Source organism: Mus caroli, chromosome 10 (assembly GCF_900094665.2).
Source record: "Mus caroli chromosome 10, CAROLI_EIJ_v1.1, whole genome shotgun sequence".
Lineage (NCBI taxonomy): Eukaryota > Metazoa > Chordata > Mammalia > Rodentia > Muridae > Mus > Mus caroli.
The window spans coordinates 1,428,704-1,449,508 of NC_034579.1; the positions used below are offsets into that span (position 1 = coordinate 1,428,704).

Sequence of the window (20,805 nt, forward strand, 5' to 3'; positions counted from 1 at the left end):
GACTGATTTCCAGAGTGGTTGTACAAGCTTGCAATCCCACCAACAATGGAGGAGTGTTCCTCTTTCTCCACATCCTCACCAGCATCTGCTGTCACCTGAGTTTTTGATTTTAACCATTCTGACTGGTGTGAGGTGGAATCTCAGGGTTGTTTTGATTTGCATTTCCCTGATGACTAAGGGTGTTGAAGAGTTCTTTAAGGTGCTTCTTAGCCATTCGGCATTCCTCAGTTGGAGACTTTTAAGGCATACCACTTACAATCAGAGTCCATTGGACTAAGTATATCGTTGTCCCTAGACTTGAAAGGATGGAAAACTATTTCAACAGTGTATCCAGGAAAAGGCAAAGCGTCTGGGCCCGTGGGGAAGAACTAAGAAGCTTCGGTAGACGCTGAAATTAGTGAGGCCGAATAGACTGGAATTAAATCTCATCAAAGCCTCAGGGACAGGAGGAAGACATCTGAGGGCTACCCACTCCGTCCAGGACCAGGAGGGACAGGGTAGTAGAATATCCTTCATATTCTGTCCTAAAGCGTTCAGAACAAATGACATCACTTCTGTGCTGTCCCTCCTGAATCTGTAACTTGAAAAGATCACTGAAAAAAATCTCACATTGTGGGACGTGTTACAAGGAAATGCATTTCAAAACTGTGCAGAAAGTGAGTTATTCCAGATGAAGGGGAGAGACGTGTTGGCCAAATTCCAGCGTGATCCTGGATCAGAAAATGTTGGATCAGAAAACAGGTCTCCATAAGGCATTGGCAAAATTTGGATCCAATCTATAGATTTGAAAAGAGTGGTGTATCCAGGCGAATTTCTTAATTTAGTGAGGGTACTGTACTCAGGTAAGAAAAAAAAAGTCCTTGATTTTCGACATACATACCAATACGTGCAGTTTGCTTTCAAATGTCTCAGAAAAAAAGTAGATGATGTGATAAGAAAGTAAGGCTAACAAAAGATGCTGTTAGAGGAGCCAAGGTAAAACGTATTGGGACATTTTGTTTTGCTTTTGCTTCTTTTACGTACGGCGTTAAAGGTAATTGAGCTGACTCCTGAAAACAAACAGGCCAATGGAAACGTTCCTGTGCTTCTGGTTTCTCTCTCTCTAAGACGGCTAGGAGCAATCAGATTCACGTTGGTATCCTCGTTAGCATCGGAATAAGTCCATGCGCTCCTGGACCACATGAAGGACACAGTGCTTCATGCTTTGGCCAGGTCTTGTGGTGATAGCCCATCTATGCATGAGTGAATGGATGGTGCCTGGTAGTTTACACAGCCCACGAGTTCTGGAGAGTTATCATGACAACATCTTCTGTGTTATAGATAAATTCAAATGCTGGCACCATCCAGTGGGCTTTGTCAAAACTTCACTGGGATATCTGGACTGGGAAGCCTGCTTTTCCAAGGCAATTTTTGAAAGCAGCACTTCTAGAACCATAGCAGAAAAGGGCTCATGAAACTCCCATAGTGACAAAGATCTATTGAGGCATTTCAAATTTGAAACTCAGCAATCAAACTTGCTTGAAACTCTGAAACTTTTTGAACATCAGCATAATTGTCCTGTGTGGAAAAAATCCACACCCAACCTCCTGTGATGGAATGCAGTCAAACACAGGCACACAAGGAATATTGTACAAAATTGCCTGCAGGCTATGCGCGTATGGTTTAGATGAAATAGAAATGAATTTTATGTTTAGACATGGCTCCCATTCTCAAGGCATCCTGTTATGCATATAAAAGCATTCTAAATTTTGAAAAACAAACAAACAAACAAACAAACAAAAGAACCCCAATCTTTCTGGTCCCAAACATTTCAGAAAAGACCCGGTAGGATATGACATTAAATGACAGTGTGATGATTTTAGGGACATTCATCTTTTTTTAAAAATTTCTCTCATAAAGGAACAACTCCATATTTAGAGGTTTGTTTCTACTGTTAGAACTATTATTAAGTTAGAGGTGAGTATAGTGCTACACATCTGTTATGCTGGAATTCAGAAAACTTAGGCAGGGGGATTACAACATTGGGGTTTAGCTTGGGATACATAATGAGATACTATCTCAGAAAAAAAAATATTGGCATACTATTAACCTTAATTCAGATCTTTAATATAGCTAGTCTTGACTCTGAATCACATATACTCTCCCAACACATACTAGCAAGATGGTAAAGGGGGAGGCTAAAGTCGAGTAGATGTTTCTAGAATTTTTAAATTATAATTTGATATATATTGAGGAAAACAGTTGCTATTGTTTTCACACATATTTTAGTTAATGGCCCAGGATGTTAAATTTATTGGAACTGTCAACTTTCTTAGAAATCAAGCATCATAAACAAGTAGAAAAAAAGCGCTCCCAAACCAAAGGACTCTGACAAATTAGAGAAGGCTACAAATGGAATCTAGTTGAGACTACCCATCTTCATTCTATCTGATAGAAACACAAGAATTTTAGTTGTAAAAAGAAGTAAGGAAAAATTAAGCTCTTGCCAAATCCCATCCTCTTCACAGTTATCTCCTGCAGACCTTTAATGTGGATTTTGCCTGATTTCTTTGTATGGAGTTGTTTTATAGTTTTCAATACAGTGTATCACTTATTATGCTTTTAAAAATATTACATTTTCATTTATTGATGTTGCGTGTGCATTGCACGCGTCAGAAGACAGCTTGCAAGGGTCGGTTCTCTCATTCCACCATGTGGCAACTTTGGGGCCTTGGACTTGGGTCCTCAGTCCTGGCAGCAGGTGTCTTAACTCACCAAGTAGCCATGTTGTCAACCCTGAGTTACATTTCTCAACTTTTGATTACCTTATATATCCTTTTAAGTGTATCTCCTCAGCATTAATTCAGTGCAATGACATACAGTGTACATGTAATCACTGAAATTTGTGCTGGAACTTATTCAAGTCATTCATTTTTGTTGTTGTTGTTGTTTTTTTTTTTAAATAACACATAGGAAAGGTCTTCACTTCCTCTGCAAAGACTCCGCATGCATCTTGCTTTTAGGAGATTCTTAGAGCAAAGATTCCTGTGTCTAAAACTATGCACACCACCAGCACACAATGGGTAGCAGATAGACGCTTGTATGTGTATTATCACTATTTCTTATTTCCATGATGTCTTTGCCAGGTTGTGGTGCTCTACACATACCAATCCCCACCATTTTAAACACTGGCACTCCAGCTTTATGTATTACATTTGGATTTTGCCAAGCCTATATATGGAAGATAGAGGGAGCTTACATTTTGAAGTTACAGTTTCATGATGTAGTCTTGGTTCTCAGAGAACCAATGATCCTATTTAATTTACATAGCCTTCTTAAGTTCCAGCCCAGTGGAGGAACATTTGCAGAGTAAGAAACCGAAATAAATGCAGTCTTTCACTCTGCCACCCCATGACTTTCACAGGAAGAATTCTTTCAGCACAAGTAAGCTTAAGGTTAAGTTTATTTGCAAATGGGAAATCCTTCCTCTTGGTAACCTTAAAGACTGGTTAGTATACTCAGTGCTCTCCCCAAAGCTTGTACCACCCCCTTTCTCAATAGCCTCCTGTTCATAAGAAAACGATCAGTTAGTATGCACTTCAGCATACACACAACAAAGCTGAATTGTTTTGACAATTAGAAATTCAGCTCACAGAGCAGATGTTCCAGATGTGGGGTGCAGCAGGCTAGAATCTCTGGCTGATTGATCCGTTGACTTAATGTTATCAAAGCTCTGGGTTGCTTTCAGCTTTCTACTCTGCTATGTTCCCTGTATCTATTGTATCCCAGGTGGGGCCACCACACTGTCATAGGATGTCCCCGCCAGTCTCTAGAAACATTGTTTTGGTTCACGTTCACAAGAGGACATGATTAAATTGCAAAAAGCACGGGATGTTAGTAGCCCCATTTGGTCTGATGAATTCAGCTAAAGTGAAGTTCTCAGGGCTGGACCACATAATGGTCTGCATGTATCAGTCTCCATCTGAAGACTTTTCAGTCAGGGTGGTGCTAAGTTTAGGTTGCTATAAAATGTCCCCATGAAGATGTCCAAGTGGGAGCTGCATTCCCATGGTGACATTCCTGTCAGTTAGTGTGCTTCCAAGAAAACAAGATCTGGAGCCTTTGAACAGGGACCAGAGATGGCGGTGAGATGTAAGGATATTTCTTAGAGAGGACTTGGAAATAAGATTTCTGGGGAGAACTCAGGTTATGTTGTCTGGGTGGACTAGAGCCAGGCAGTGGCATGTAGGTCTGTCAAAGAAGTTTTTGCTTCTGTGATGAGCCGAGATGATTTTTCGTGGCAGACTAATGGGTATGAATGCACTCTTAATTATTCATTTATAAATAAGATGATCATGGAACACTTGCCATATTTCTCACAGCTGAACTTAGAATGTTAATGAAATTAAAATTGGAAAACAATTCTGTTGGGAGAGATTTTATTATAAACATTTATTAAATTAGGGTAAAGCACTCTTGAAAAATTTATTATATTATTATTTTATTATATATTATTTTATTATATGTAATTATAAATATGGTTACATGAATTGCAAGGCATAATTTTCACTGTTTTTTTTTTCCAGAGACAGGGTTTCTCTGTGTTGCCATGGCTGCCCTGGAACTCACTTTGTAGACCAGGCTGGCCTCGAACTCAGAAATTCGCCTGCCTCTGCCTCCCAAGTGCTGGATTAAAGGTGTGCGCCACCACTGCCTGGCTAATTTCCACTGTTTTTTAATAACACTCCAGTTATTGCACATAATTGATATGTAACTGTAACTAATACTTAATTTAATATAACTATCACTAAATATAAAACTGGAGAAAAGAATATTAAATGATGAAGAAGATAGAGGATTAAACTTAGGTCACCGGCTTTATGTGAGAAGTGATTTATCTAATGAATTGTCTCTTCAGCCTCCTATGTCAAGACTCTTAAACAAAAATACCTTTGGGATAACTAATTTTGCATAAATGATCATGTTTAATTTTGTTATCATTATTCTAGTTGAGTCTGGCATTTATCAAAGATTCTATCATAATAGGTCCTGGACAGATGACAGGCAGTGATCTATCTTCATTACAAATTGCACTTGGAGATGGTTAGTTTGAAGCAAAAGGGAATAACAACAACAAAAAAGATGTGAATATTCAGAGTGGAAAGAAAAAAGTTTGAAGAAGAGAGAAAAAAAAAAAAAGAAAAAAGAAAGGGCTGGAAGAGGAAAACAGAACCAGTCAAAAACTTAAGGAAAATCCTCAGCGAGTAAGAATCCCTAGATATGTATGAATTCACCAGAGCTGTCTGGGGAAGTATGGAAAGTCACTGAGAAATAGTGTACAACTTATTTGCTTAAAATTTTCAGTTAATGCACTTTTACAGCATTTTGCCGATAAACGACTCTCACTTTGCACTTTATTTCGAGGCAGAGCTGTTTTTCTTTGTCCCTCCTTCCATCCCTGGACATACTTTGTATTGCTCAAGAGCTATAGAATTGTATCCATGCCTATTGTTGCCCCGCTGACAGGAATTCACATAATTGAAAGCGTTTATCCTCTCTTAGTAGAAAAATTGAGCACTTGGACATAATGAAAGCCCCCATCGTTGTCCAAGGCACAGAAAATACTGTTCCATCAGCTTTGTTCTAAAGTTTCCACTTTCCCAGGACAACCTGTTGAAAATGGAGCCCAGCCCCAGACACTCAGGGATGTCTTGCTGCAGGCCTGGTGTCCTGGCTCACAGAGATATACTTTGCTCCTTTACCAGCCACCAGAAAAAAACAAAACAAAACAAAACAAAAAAACAAAAAACAAAGCAAAGCAAAGCAAAGCAAAGCAAAGCAAAGCAAAGCAAAGCAAAGCAAAGCAAAGCAAAGCAAAGCAAAGCAAAGCAAAGCAAAGCAAGCCCCCAAAGCCCCAAAGCAAAACCAAAACCAAACCAAGCCAAGCCAAACCAAATACATCCAAAGGGACAGGGAGTGGTAAGAAACAGGTTCTCAGCATCTTATGGAGGCACTAAAGAAATTTACAGTGCAGGTGTGAAATAGAGTCTCCTTACTGAGTAAGCAGAGGTGATTGCCACATTTAAATATGTGTGTTGCCATATTCAATGGAGAACAGTGATTGCCCCCTTGAAGTTAAGTTAGTAAAAAGGAGCTGAGGAGTTTTTGCTTGCACATTATTCTTTATCCCCTCTGTATTGTCTAAAGTTTTAAAATGAACAAGTGTTATTTTGTAATTAAGAAAAAAACCAACTGACAAATAACGACAGGGAGTAAGAAATTACTTGGAGTGGAAAATGTTTAAATAATTAATTTGTCAATATGCAGCTTGGCTATTATTTTCTTTTGCTAAATCAAAATTCCCCTGCCTTTCTCAGGAGGTTGCTTTGCAATGAGAAGGTAAACGTTTCTAATGAAATGAACAACTCAGCCTTCCCACCTCCTGCCCAAAAGCCTCAGGTTAGTTTTGTTAGCAATAAATGTTGTGTAGCAGTCTTAATAGCAAACGCAGGACTGTGGGTGTTTAACAGGCAAGCTCAATGGAAGCCATGCGTTTATAAACACCGACTTACCAAATTGAAGCAGGTAGGGATGCTTGGGACAAGAGGCATGAGGTACCAGGAGGGGTCTCAGTTGTACTGGGCACTGTGACATGGTACCTCAGATGTCATGAAGGAGTCACCCTTCCAGCATGAGCCCCAACTAGAACTTCTCTGAATTTTCTCCAATATACCACAAAGCAGTAAGGTGAATTTTTCTTTTTGCCTATAATCTTTATAATGACTTTTGCAACATATTACAAAGAGTGGATTTCACTTGTTTGTCCATAGGTATGTGCCCAAAGGGAAGGGGGTATACACTCATATACTCTTGATTTTGATTAGAAAGAAAATAGAAGCGACGGATTCTTCAGCTACTTATCAAAAATCATAAAAATTAAAATCAGTATTTAGGTTAAAGTAGTTTTATACTGGGGGCATTTTTAGGGGGAACTTAAGGGCCATTTGGTCCAGAAAGACAGAAGAGACAGCGATTATGACTGTCCCGTGATGCTACATATCAGCAGGTAATTCAGAATTGATTTCTGTTGCATGGGGAAAATGAGGATTAACAAACCAATTATCAAACTTGAAATTCTTTTCAGATGCTCCACCTTACAAACATATTTGTAAATGGTAAAAGACTGTTCCACAGGGGGGTGCCAAGGATAAAAACCCTGTGTGGTTGTCAATAGACACATTTCATTTCTGTCCAGGCGTGTTCTGTTTCTCCTCAGCTCCCAAAACAATCCTCATTGTCTTTTCTCTGTGCTCTAATCAACTGTATCTGTGAACTCTATTTTATTTTTCATTAGTTCTTTGAGAGTTCTATATAACATGTTTTGATTATATCCACCCCTGGCCTCCATTTCTTCCCTGACACACTGTTTTCTTCCTCCATTATCTTAGGATATTTCCATCCTATGTGGAATTATGTCTCTCTGAAGAAGAGGAAAAAGACACGTTAAAGCTCTGAATTTTCCAGTATTACAGATGTGGCCTGATGTAGTGATAAGGTCTCCCCAGGAATCTGCTTCTCCCTGAAGACCTATAGGTAGCTAATGTTCCCGGGGGTTGAGTTCTTCAGTGGTGTAGCCACTGGAAAGTTGTTCATATTCCTGTGATGGACTCTCCATCTATGTTCTGGTAAGCAAGCCTAACTGAACTCACTGGCGCCAGAAAAAAAAAAAAAGAAAATAAAACAACCCATGAAGGTGGACTGAAGGTGGAGAGGGTTCTAACTGGGAAGACAAAGGGAGCTAATACAGGACTTGGAGGGAGGAGAGAGGAGGTGCGGGTGGAGAGTTAATGTGACAAAGCACATTAAAAACATGTTTGAAAACGTCACAATGTAACTAATTATTATGCATCAAAGAGCATGTTAGTAAAATTGTACATGGGGTGGGGGAAGAGAGGAAATCTTCACAGAAGTAATGGGGATAAAGTAAGGGGTTAAGAGCTGGCCTAAGTCGACGAGAAAGGGAAATTTGCGACACTGGCATGCACCGGAAGCAAGTCACCGGAAGATGAAGGCAGGAGGCAGAGTGATGGTCGCACAAGCCAAGGTTCACCAAAGACTGCCAGCGAAGACTCAGGATCCACAGAAAGGCACGAAGAGGGGTTTTCATCACAGCCCCAGAAAGAACCAGTCATCCTAATGCCTTGACTTGGGACAGCAGCTTCTGGGACTGTACGAAAATACATTTGTGCTGCTTTTTCCACACAGCTGTAGGAAGCGAATATCTTCTCTCGTTTGTTCCACTGCTTCAGAGCAAGCCTTACACATTCTTTCCTAGAAACAGAAAGTCTAGTGATGGAGAATGTTTGCGCACAACTGTAAATCTGAAGGCAACCTCGTGGAGGCAAGTGGAAGCCTTTATCTTTGACCCAGTTGAAAAAGGGCCCCGGGTGGAGTTGGATAGCCTTCTTGGCAAGCAAGCCAATGATTCAGGGAACTGGGGTTGTGTCCTTACCCCATGTATCTCTGTGCAAGTAGAAACTGAAGCATCTCTCCTACTTATTTATGAGAGGTGGAAGAGAATGCTAATTCTTGTAGACCATTCAGATAGAGCTCAATTATTTTTAAAATGTCATCTCTTGTCTTGTCTACTGGCTGATAGACAAGGTTGTGGGGTTCCAGTTGGAAAATTGCTATGTAGGACAATTTTGGCACATTCCTGGCCAAGAGGATTTAGTTTGTTTGTTTGTTTGTTTGTTTTTAGCAAGATGGTGGGTGGATTGGCACGTGATGTTTTGTGTGAAGTGAATATATGATAGATACCTGTAGAGCTGGGAAAAAAGTTGACCAAACAGGGACAGTATAAGGATCTTTGTCGCTGTGCAGAAGGGAGCCTTCAGAAACAGCCTGCTCTGTTTGATTTGGTGCAATGAATTCAGAGGAAACCGGTTTCATTTACTCAGCCGGTTGTAGAGAATATCTCTCATTTCTCTTGTGGACTTACTGCCAAACACGTGCTTTGAAACGGTGCCATTTGGGACGTATGGTGTCTCGGAACACAATGGATTTGGTGGTGGTAGGTGAGGGACAAGTACTTGTTTTGTGATAATGAATAACTGACATTTGTTTGAAGTCATGTTGTTTGAAGTTTCCTGTCCCCAGCCAAGGCATCCTATGCCAAGAACTGGTAAGGGTTTCTGGATCACCAGAGACTCATTCGTCTTGGATGGGTAGTCAGCCTGTATGAGGTCTTCCTGTGTTAGCTGAAAGTGAAGGAAGCTAGAAGGGATTCTTTGATTTTGCACACATCCTGGGTGCAGTGGTACTGCCAGCTTGTATCTGTAGAAGGCTTTGATGAACACATTGCTTACACACATGAGTCAGACGGTCTATATTTAGGAAAGGCCTTCTCTATGCAGTGGAACATTTACAGGTAAAACTGAAGGGAAGCAGATCTTGTTAGATCCCCACTGGTGTATTAATAGAAGTAGCTGATTAGGTGTGGGAGCAGATAGAGTCACCACTGACAACTGTCTAGGCAGAAAAATCACATCAGTGGAGGCTGTGCTTTGGATCTTAAATGTCCCTCACAGTCTCATGTTTTAAATGGCTTTCCTTCAGCTGGTGGTGCTGTTTGGGGATGCCGTGGAAACTTTAGGAAGTAGAGCCTTAAGTGGGTCATTAGAAGTAACTTTGAGGGTTCTAGTCTGACCATAGTTCCAATTCTACTTTCTGTATCCTGATCCACCACATCATGAGCAGCCTCTACTACTGCCATTGACTATTTTCTACCATGACTCTTCCATGAGTTGAAATTCCCTAGGAATGGGAACCAAAATAAGATACTCTCACAGGCTGTTTCTTGTTATAGAAAATTTAAATACCTATCTGGGGTTTCTGCCCAGCCTTGAGCATCCAGTTCCTGGATAAGACACAGACACATAGAACCTTTATATTTACAATAAGCCTTAATCAGAACTACAGACGGCAGATATCTATCTGCTATGCTATTAGAATCTAGTTTCCTATCAATAACCCCAAATTATTATTTACTATTTCACTCTGTTCTTAACTCCAATTGGCCAGCCTTTAGTGTCACATTTTCATGACCCACCTAACCCATGGCGGCTTCTTTCTCCTCCTCCCCTCCTTCTCTTTCTCTCATGGTTCTCCTTCAAACCTACCCACCCCCTCCAGGGCTGGGAACCATAACATCTGTTTATTTCTTTTCTACCCAGCTATTGACAGTTAGTACCTTTATTCATCAATCAGAAATAACTTGGGGGCAAGGTTACATGGTGTCACTTGGGTCTACTTGTGGACTCTTGTCTCTGGTGCAACCAGGTCTTGAGGAAACAATGTTAGCATTAGAATATGAGCAGCATCAGGCCCCCACTTCAGTTTCTGTGAGGCCTTGTCACAGTTCACAACAGTAACTGATAGAGAGAGTAGAAGCTACAGTTAACAGAATAGGTAAAGGACAGGGGGCTTGGGAAAACAAAATGTGGATAGGAAAGAAAGAATCTACTTCAGGGAAGAGATGTGCACCAGGCAGTAGCAAGCACATGGACATACAGCACAAGAGATGTGGATGGCTTGTCTTACTGTTTCCATACAGTCTATGTTGTTTTTGCTTTCCAATGGCAGAAATACCACATGTTCCATAGGGGAGAAGGCTTTCCTTCCACGTTTGAATATTGGTCTTTTCCTGTGCACAGAATGGATGATCCTGCCTCTTAATTCTGGGTCAAGGCAGCAAGTTTGGGTAGAATGCAGTGGGAACCCATGGCAGAGAGTTGTGATATGAAAAGAAGGGGGAGAGACTTGGGAAAAGCAACCCCCTCAGGCCTACCTTCACTGACCAACTTCTACTGGGTCCTGCTTTCTAAAATTTCCCGAGTCTTCTTAAACAGTGCCAGCAGTTGGGGAGAAGAGCATTTGAAAGATGATTCCATAGAGGACACTTTATAAATTCCAATTAGAACAGATATATTCAACATGGGGTGGGTTTATCAAGATGTAACTGCATGGTTAGTTGAGGTGAGGGGCGTTGGGACTAACAAGTTACAGGTTGCTGTCTAGAGCAGTGGGTAGAGAACGAAATGATGGGCTGAGATGGTACAGAAGGCCTGATCATGCCAGGACTCAGATGACCTCCCCAAAGGACAGGACCAGAGAAGTCTGGTCTGGCCAGAAGATATTCTAGATTTATATGGTCTGGATAGGCAGTGATGTGGTCAGGAAGCCAGTTAAATATGAGTGGGTGTGAGAACACTTTAAATTCCAGAAGGGAGACAGGGTGACTGGGCCATTTTGATTGCCAGTATGACGGGTCAGGACTGGGGTGACTTAAGAGAATAGAGTCAAGAAGTTCAAAGCAAGAAGGGACCCAACAACAGGAGTCAGAAGCCTTTGTCACCTATGCAGAGGACACAACAGAGGAACAGATAATAGGCTTGGATGCCTGGGATGAAAGAGAAACAATGAGAAACCACAGGACTGAGAGGCAGACGGGCCCCTGGACATCAGTTCAGTGTGGAGAGGATTTTAGGCAACAGCAATGGCACCTGAGGTGTGTTATGTAGACAGGTTGTAGAGCATCAGCTGTCCTCGGTTCCCGGAGACCAGGCCAGGACTGACAGGATTGCTTGTCCAGCAAAGAGAATTTTTGTCCTGCAGGAGTAGTAAGGGATTTTTATGAACACAGATGCAGAGATAAAATGTGGTTTGGTTAGAGAAGAGATTTTCATACATGAGAAAAGTTGATGGGTTAGTTGGTGGATCTTTAAGTTTTATGCAACCTTTGTAAAATCCAAAATGGTAATTGGGTATAACTGGCTTCTGAGAAAGGTCAAATTCAGCCTTGGGTGGAGGCTAGCTCTGAGGACGAGAAACCCAGAGACATGCCCGGCCAGCTATGAGGCTTTGCTGTTTTTTTTTTTTTTTCCCTTTGTTGTTGTTTTTCTTTCTTCTTTTACAGGTTTCAAATGTGAGCATTGGTTAGGATTATGGTTTTGGAGATTGGAAAGAAGAGGTGAATTGAGAATTTTCCTGGACACGTACGTTGAGGGCTGATGCTCAAAAGAGCAGGGTGGAGTGTTTGTGGCTAGAAAAGATTTGAATGGGGGATTGTGGGGATGTGGAAGCCTAGAAGGATGTGACTATGGGAGGTGTGTGTGTGTGTGTGTGTGTGTGTGTGTGTGTGTGTGTGTATGTGTGTGTGTATATAGAATTCACAGTGGAGAAGAGTTCAGAATGATGAACTCAGAAGAGAGGGGTGACTGTTGTTTTTATGCGTACAATAGGTTGATTATGGGAGACCAGGAAGCCATATGAGACGCCATGGTTCCCTGGAGCCTCATGTACAGGCAGTCGTAAGCCACCTGACGTGGGTGCTGGGAACTCCAGTCCAGTCCTCTGCAATAGCAGGTCAAGCTTTTGGCAGCTGAGCCATTTTACTGTTCCAACCTTTTGGTCCTTTCCTGGTGGAATTTTGCGATTACTCAGAGGAGTTTTAAAAAAAATACCTGTGGCTGACTCTCCCTAGTTTCTGATTTTATTGGTATGGGATGGAGCTTAGGAATGCATATAATTTTAAAACCTTTAGTCATGACCCCATAGCATAGACAGGGTTGGAAACCACTAGGCTTTCAAATGTTCTAAGGGCAGAATTCGAGGCTTCTAGTTAATGTCATCATTTTTTGAAGCTCTATCCATTGAGCACATCCCAAGAGAACATTGGAATCAACACTGGCATACAACTGCCTGCCCTTTGCAGTCAAAGAGTGTTTTCAGTATTTTTTTAGAAAATAATTTGAATGTTGTAGAAGTTTCGAGCTAGAAGTTGTTTCATTTTTTTTTAAATTTAGTTGTTTTTTATTTTTTAATAAAAATGTGGTGGAGCTATTAAATAGAAGCAGTTTGTAAATGACTGGGTTTTGGTTCTTTTATGTAGAACACAGATGGCAGATGAAGCTAAGTTTTAATTTTTCTTTTAAGGTCATATTTTTTGAAGTAGAATTTTATAATTGAGTGTCCTTGAAATTTATTTGAATGAAACCCTTTAATGTTGTATATGGGAAGCAGAGACCTGAGACTGATTTACTTAATGTTATCAAAGTTTATACAAGTCTTTAAAAACAGATAGTTGGAGACCAAACCCTGAGGTCCCCACAGTTTTTTCTCTCTCCTCCCATCTTTTCCTTGTGTCTCTACTTTCCTTTATTTCTTCATTTATTTTGTTACACCTTTGCCAACTGTGACATACTTCAAACTTTACACCAAGTAGGCCAGAGTGATAAAAATATTTTATCAAATGGAGTAGAGCCCGGTCCCGAGAAACAGTGGCAAATATTTTATCAAATGGACTAGAGCGTGGTCCTGAGAAACAGTGACAAATACTTTATCAAATGGAGTAGAGCGCGGTCCCGAGAAACAGTGGCAAATATTTTATCAAATGGAGTAGAGCGCGGTCCCGAGAAACAGTGGCAAATATTTTATCAAATGGAGTAGAGCACGGTCCCGAGAAACAGTGACAAATATTTGTCTGGATAAGAGTTTCTGTGCCCAAAGTAAGTTGAAGCCAAGGCTAGTTTCTCAAACTGTTTTTAGTTGGGGACATCAAGCTTTTATGTGCAGCTGACGTAACTCATTTTCTACCCCTGTGAAGCGACTGTGCCAATAGTACCGAGGGAGCAGTAACTAAAACCTGTAAAGTTTGGGGGTCAAGCATGGTGGTATAGGCCTGTTTTAATCCTAGCACTTGGGAGGCAAAGGCAAACTCTGTGAGTGTGAGGCCAGCCTGGTCTGTAGTATATTGTGTATAGTGCATTCCAGGACAATTGGAGCCACATAGGAAAACTAGATCTAAGTGATGATGATGATAAAATAATAATGACAACAACAACAACAAGAAGAACAGTAATAATAAAGAGAGATAGAGTTCATAAAGAGGGAGCTTTTCCTTCACTGTAGGCTTGGCCGCCTGAGACGTTGTCCCAACCTCTTGGAGCTGAAACATCTACTTCTCCATCTCTTTTATTGGGGGTATTATTTCTTCAAAGGAGAAATTTTTGGGGGGTATTTATTTCATTTACATTTCCAATGCTATCCCAAAAGTCCCCCACACTCCCCCACCCACTCCCACTTCTTGGCCTTGGTGTTCCCCTGTACTGAGGCATATAAAGTTTGCGTGTCCAATGGGCCTCTCTTTCCACAGATGGCCGACTAGGCCATTTTCTTATACATATGCAGCTAGAGACACGAGCTCCAGGGGGGTACTGGTTAGTTCATATTGTTGTTTCAAAAGGAGAATATTTTAAGTTTCCATTTTTAAATTCATGACACTAGCTTATGTTTTTGTGGAAATATAGAAAACATTAAAAACCATAAGGCAGTCAGCAGCAGTGTGCATATATTTATTCCAAAAGGGATTCTCCCTCTGATTTTTCTGATGAGAATCCCTTTTGGAATAAATCATTTTTTAAAAAATGGTATTATGATTCAGTGTTAAGCCATTTCTCTATTAACATATTTTGTTGCTGTTTGATGTTTATTTTCAAGGGTTTAGGGTTTAGAAGTTTCTAAGAAATATCTCTGATGCATATATATATAGTCATATATATTAATATATATGGCCATATATATTAATATATGGTCATATATTAATATATAGTCATATATAGTCATATATATATGATTAATTTAGCAGGATCTCAAGTTACCTCTTTTTCATTTATTCCTTAAGAATTTCATAGTGTATAAAATGAAATACAATCATATGCATCCCAAATGTTCACTTCAGCTCTGCACAGATAACTTCAGACACACCCTCTCTCTAATTTTACATCCTCACAAAAGTTAAATAACTCACCATGTCCAGTTAGTGCTGTCCATGTGTGCATGAATATCCTCCTACCAGTGGCTCTACCCTTGTTACGTGCCTTCAGCCCACTGCATCGTTGTGGAGGTATTCACTCTAAGGTTTGAAAGTTGCCCTCAGTTGGAGAGTGTAACACCACGGGGAGACTGGGCATTCAGGCTGTGGGGGAAGGGAAAGGCAATGTGCACACCTCTGCCCTTCACCTTCTACCCAGAGAGCTACAGGAGAAGCCTGGATTGCAAGGAATCCTTGCTGCCATGGATTTCTCTGCCTCCATAATTGTAAAGATAAATAAATGCTAAAGATCCAGAAAACATGGCACCAGCTCACACTGGTGTTTTCTAGTCCCTGCATCTGCTCCTAGAAAACCCTGCAAGGATCAGAAGTATGGGTAGGCAGATGCACCAAGATGAATAAATGTGAGGGAAGACAAGAAGAAGACTAACTTCCCCTGACCATCCTGTAGGCAGTAAGCAAGCTTGTCTAGGCATAGACCTGGAAGGGTGAGGGGGTTGTGACAATACATGAAACTCACACTTGGATATTTACATTACCTGGTTGCATTAATTAGTGGCCAGAGGGCCTGTAATGCTTGAAAGTGACCAAAAATTCTTGAAGTTGCTTCAGGTTAACTTCATGGAAGGAAGCGACCCCATGAAACAAGAACAGAGGCACAGGAACATTCCACATTTAGACTTCACACAGCCCACACCCTCAGAGTAAGGATCACACTAATAGTATCTCAAGGAATTAGGCCATTATCTGATCTTTCCCTCTAACATACTGAACAAGTGGACCTCACGGCTCACAGTTTACACCAATGGATGATGACCCCTTTGGGATCTTATAACAGATATCCTGCATATCAGATATTCACATTATTCACATTATGATTCATGACAGTAGCAAAGTTACAGCTATAAAGTAGCAACAAAATAATTTGATGGTTAGGGAACTGTATTAAGGGCTCACAGCCTTAGGAAGGTTGAAAACCAGTGGTGTAGCCTAAACTGGAGTTAAGTTTGCTAAGCAAAGAAATTCAGCATATGACCTACTGCAATTATTTCAATGGAAGACTTGATACCTATCAGAAAAGTAATATGGGAATAATCCTTCCTATGTAAAACTATAGACTTTTAAAATTAGTCAACAAATAATACCCCAGAGTTTCATTTATTTTACCCTTGCATAAAGCCAAATGTCTTCTTCAACGACATTTGTGTGCATAAGTGGTCATCTGTTGATGTTTAAAAACACTAAATTGGGAGAAAATTATCATGTTCATTCCTGGCTACTCTCTAAATCACTTGCAGGGGGATGGGACAAAGAAAGTATGTGCTCAGTGGATCAACCACTCTTTGGGAATGCAAGGCTCCACAGCTCCCCTGAGCCCCGAGCTGAAACTAGAAAGAGAAAGCTCATGTTGGAGGGTGGAGGGAGGGCCTCAGCCTTTTCCAAGCTGCAGCTATGGCCTAGAGCACTGTGACCTTCATGTTAAAATTATAGCACAATGAGAAGCATCGTGAGCACCTTGTGACAAGTGTCTAGAAGACACCGGGGTTGAGGTGACAATGGAAGGCCCTGTGGTTGGACACATCCCATCCTAAGTCATATGAAGGGCAAGGCGTTTAAGAGTTTGATGTGCTCCTAGCTAGAGAGGGTGAAAAGAGCACAAGCAGAACCTCTCCACACATGACATGCATTCCTCGTTTATAGCAAGATCTTAAATCATCCTCCTGAGAAGTCTCTTCACCCAAGTGTGTCATCAAAATGTATTTTAGAATTAGTTATTCATTTCCACCTCTTTGAGCCAATGGGGAAGCTGAGGAAAACAAGTTCATTGCCTTTCCCAGAATAACAACCCAGAACTATGGTCTTGTCCCATTAAAATGGCTGGAATCTGTGTTCAGTGTCAGCTCTGGCTATGCCTCATATTCACACATGGCAACACTTTATTTCTACTTTCCTTCTGTGACTGTGCTTTTCCCACAAAGCTGCAGCCCCCAGAGCCTTTGGGGGGAGGAGATAGCACTGAGAGGCCAACAGGCTCCCTTAGTCACTGTTCCATCGCTATGAAGAGACAGCAGGACCACAGCAATTCTTACAGAAGAAAGGGTTGAATTGGGCCTTACTTACAGGTTCAGAGGGTCGGTCCCTTAAAATCATGGCAGGGAGCATGGCTGTGAGCCTGGCACTGGAGCAGTAGCTGAGAGCTAATCCTGATCCATAAGCAGAGACAGGCTCTGAAACCTCAAAGCCCACTCTCAGTTACACACTTCCTCCAATAAGGCCACACCTCTTATTCCTTCTAATCCTTTCAAACGGTGCCACTCTCTGGTGACTAAACCTATGGGAGCCAGTCTTGTTCAAACCCCCACACAGACCTTCTGAGAATTACATTATTGTATAATGAAACAAGTATAGAAATAATCAGTGCTTCTTCAATTATTTCCCTGGAGAAAATGCACCAAGGATATCTGGTAATTGTAGAAATGCCGTACCTTGGAATAACTGATCCCTTCTCTCCATTTTCAAGAACTGTATGTCTTAACTTAAACATCAACTCTTTCAGCTACGCTACCTGTGGTCCACTTGTGCCCCACCCTATCCTTCATCCCAGGCTCTTGCTCACAGTTCCATTCCTGGGTCTGGCTCATAACATTTTATTTTTATCTTGGTCACTATGATAGTCATATTTGATATTAGATTTCTACTTGGTTAGGCTTGGTGTTACTGTGAAGGCATCCTGTAGATCTGGCTACGGTTTACACTCACTGCCTTCAGGTTCTCCTCTGGAATTTAGGTGGGCCTTATCCAGTCAGTTCAAATGGAAGTTTCTCAGGCTGCATTGAACTTTCCATCTCCCAATGTGGCATGAGCCAAAATCCAAACACTACAAACATATAGACAAAAATGTAGAGTTGAGTGCATGTATAAGGTATTTCAAAACAGGGAGCTCATAGATGTAATAAGTTGATTGGTGGGAAAGATATGCTAAAAAATTTCAAATGAATGGCAGCAATCAGAATTCAAGGAGGGAGATCAGGAAGGTCAAAGTGCGACCACGCAGTGGCCCACAGATAGCCATGGAGAGGGACTTGTCATCGCCCTGGGATAGATGGCCACGACAGAGGTTTAGAATGGGGACTGGGAAGGCGAGTCTGTAACACTGAGTCACATGTTGCATGACACAGCTTAAAAATGTATCTCAGGATTTCCTTTCCTTTTTTTCCTCTTTCTGATCTTAACATAAAAAAATAGACACGCTAGTTCTTAAGTTATAGTCAACAGAAATCTACTCAATGGGTAAATAATATAAATGATACCCACTGAGGCAAACAGAACATTTGCTGACTTCATTGTTTGGTACTGTGTGTGTCTCTGTGTGTGTGTGTGTTTCCAAAGCCTGAACAATTTGAATAACAAAGTAGCATTGTATTATATTGTGTTGTATTGTATTATAAAATGCATAAGATAAATATTCATGGGTCTACACTGATATAGATGATTGAATAAATAGGTGAGTGTGGCCGAGTAGACAAATCTCCTAGGCAGAATCCAGAATGACTCCCATAGGTGCTCTATTCTCATGGAGGAGGAAAGCAAGTCTTCTTTCTTTCAGTAAGAACTGCACACAGTGACTTCTAAGGAGACTGGGTATAGAGGGGCACTGCCCAACCTGAAGTTACAATCAGTGTCACCATCCTAAGGCACACTGATGGTGTGTGCACTTGATGTGGTGTTACAAGAATAACAACTTTTAACATTGCAGTCTCCCTCTAAAAGAGTCCTGTAGTTCTACTCTACTGAGAAAACCATCAGACAAGTCCCAGCAAAGGGCACAACCCATGCAATGCTTCCCTGATCCTCACTAAAACTGCCATGACCATCCAAAACAAGAAAAGCCTGAGAAAATGTCACAGCCCAGAGATAATTTTGGATTTGGCTTTCTGCTTGAGATCTTGGAATAGCAATGAATCCTCAGGTTGAAATTAAGAAAACTGGGAAGTAGTTACTAATAATGTGTCAATATTTGTTGATTAAGTGTGGCATGCCATCCTACTATAGAGAAAGCAGTGTGGGCTACATCTGGAATCCCAATATCTGTCTGCCTTTCCTGTAACTCTAAAACTGTTCATTAAAATTGTATACAAATACGCAGGTATGTCATGGCAGTTTGAATATGCTTGGCCCAGGGAGTGGCACTATTGGGAGGTGTAGCCTTGTTGGAGTAGGTGCGTCACTGTGGGCATAGGCTTTAGGAACTTCCTCTTAGCCATGTGGGAGCCAGTTTTCTCTTATGACCTTCAGATGAAGATGTAGAACTCTCAGCTCCTCCTACACCATGCCTGCCATGTTCCCACCTTAATGATGACTGAACCTCTGAACCTGTAAGCCAGCCCCAGTTAAATATTATCACTTATAAGAGTTGCCTTGGTTATGGTGTCTGTTCACAGCAGTAAAGCCCTAACTAAGACATATGTCTTCTATGAAGAGTGAAACATAAGATTATTCTCCAAATAAGCACAGAGATGTTAACACTGCCTACCAAACTCTGAAACTGGACCATTTAAGCTTCATTTACCCCAGAAGCACAAGGTTTCTATAGCCCTAGAAGTCCCTTCCTTTACCCGTCTTGTCTGGCACAAGCCAATGGCACATAGCAAGTTGCCTGCCCATCTCAGTCATCAGAATATTTGAAGCATAGACTTAAGGAGTTAGCTTTCATAGTCATGAGAGTGCTTCTTATATTGAGTCTGTTGTCATCTTGAGGTGGGTCCAAATTGCAGCAACCCTGAATTTTGCTAACCAAACCAACCAACCAAACACACAAAACAAACAAAAACCTCTCAAAAATCTTTTAAAGGGAGGGAATATTTATTATGACTCATGGCTCAGGGGATATAGTCTGTCATGGTAGGGAAGGCAAGGCTTGGTGAAAGGAGTGTGTCGCAGTCAGGAAATCCATGGCTAGGGCTGAACTGGGGTCATTGTCCTCTGACCTCACTCTTACAGCCCCATGACTGCCCGCTAGTCCCCAATGTCCCAGCTATTCCTCAGCTTTCTCAAACAACACCGCCAGCTGGGGACCAGATGTTCACAGACATGAGCCCGTGGGCGACATTTTATATTTCAACCATAGCAACCCCTGGCTGCCATAGGCTCATGGCCATCCCCTGGTGAAAACTATGTTCAGTCCAAGCTCAAGATTCCCTGTAGTGTTAACAGTTCCAAGACTGTTCAAAAGTCCCAAGTCCAGAGAGACTTCTGAGACTCAAGGCAGTCTGCTATCTATGAGCCTGTACAGATGAGGCATCTGCCCCTCCCCCTGCCGAGGAGCTGGACAGCTACAGCAGCTTGGTAGTGGCTTCCTATAGTTGGACAATGCTTCCTCTTCTCCACACTTTTAAAGTTGTCTTAACATCCACATTGTGATTTCTGATTCGTGTCCATTTATCATAATAGATTTTTTTAAAAGGGTGATTCTTTCTATCTACTCTGCCACACAGGGACAGCTTCTGATTCATCATTTTACCTCTGAACCCTATCAGGTATTATCCTCTTAAAGACATACTTATCCCCCTTTGCACATGATCTGGAACAGCTCTATCTTTGGCTTCTATAAACTTTGAGAAGTGTCCAATCCTGGTATGAGCCCTTCTCCCCTGCCTTCAGAAGAGGGGTCAGAATTCCTTTGTTCTTATGATTTGTCAGTGAGTCAGATACCTGATGTCTGTTTGTGAATTCTTCATCTGGGAGTTGAATTAAACCCTTTTTTCCCCCTAAGCTTTGGTGAGATGGATTCGGTCTACTTTTTTCATCTAAAGTGGAAGAGATTTGTTAGAAGTAAGGTCTTTAAAATTCTTCTCATTTCCCAGTTCCTGATGCTTTCATGCCTCAAAAAACAAAAGGGAGTAATGATAACCCACTGAACTTTTTTTTTAAGA

General features: G+C 41.2%; 1 protein-coding gene across 7 annotated transcripts in view; it reads left to right on the forward strand.

Moving 5' to 3' along the window:
- The window catches only part of Esr1 (estrogen receptor 1), a 366,602-nt gene that overhangs the window by 68,176 nt on the left and 277,621 nt on the right, over positions 1-20,805 (forward strand). For 4 of the 7 annotated variants that reach the window (XM_021173937.2, XM_029482533.1, XM_029482535.1 and 1 more), the window contains one exon: positions 11,957-12,035. The exons of the other annotated variants lie outside the window; for them this stretch is intronic. The gene's annotated coding sequence lies outside the window, so the exon portion shown is untranslated. The remainder of the gene's footprint in view (positions 1-11,956; positions 12,036-20,805) is intronic. 7 annotated transcript variants of the gene reach the window in all.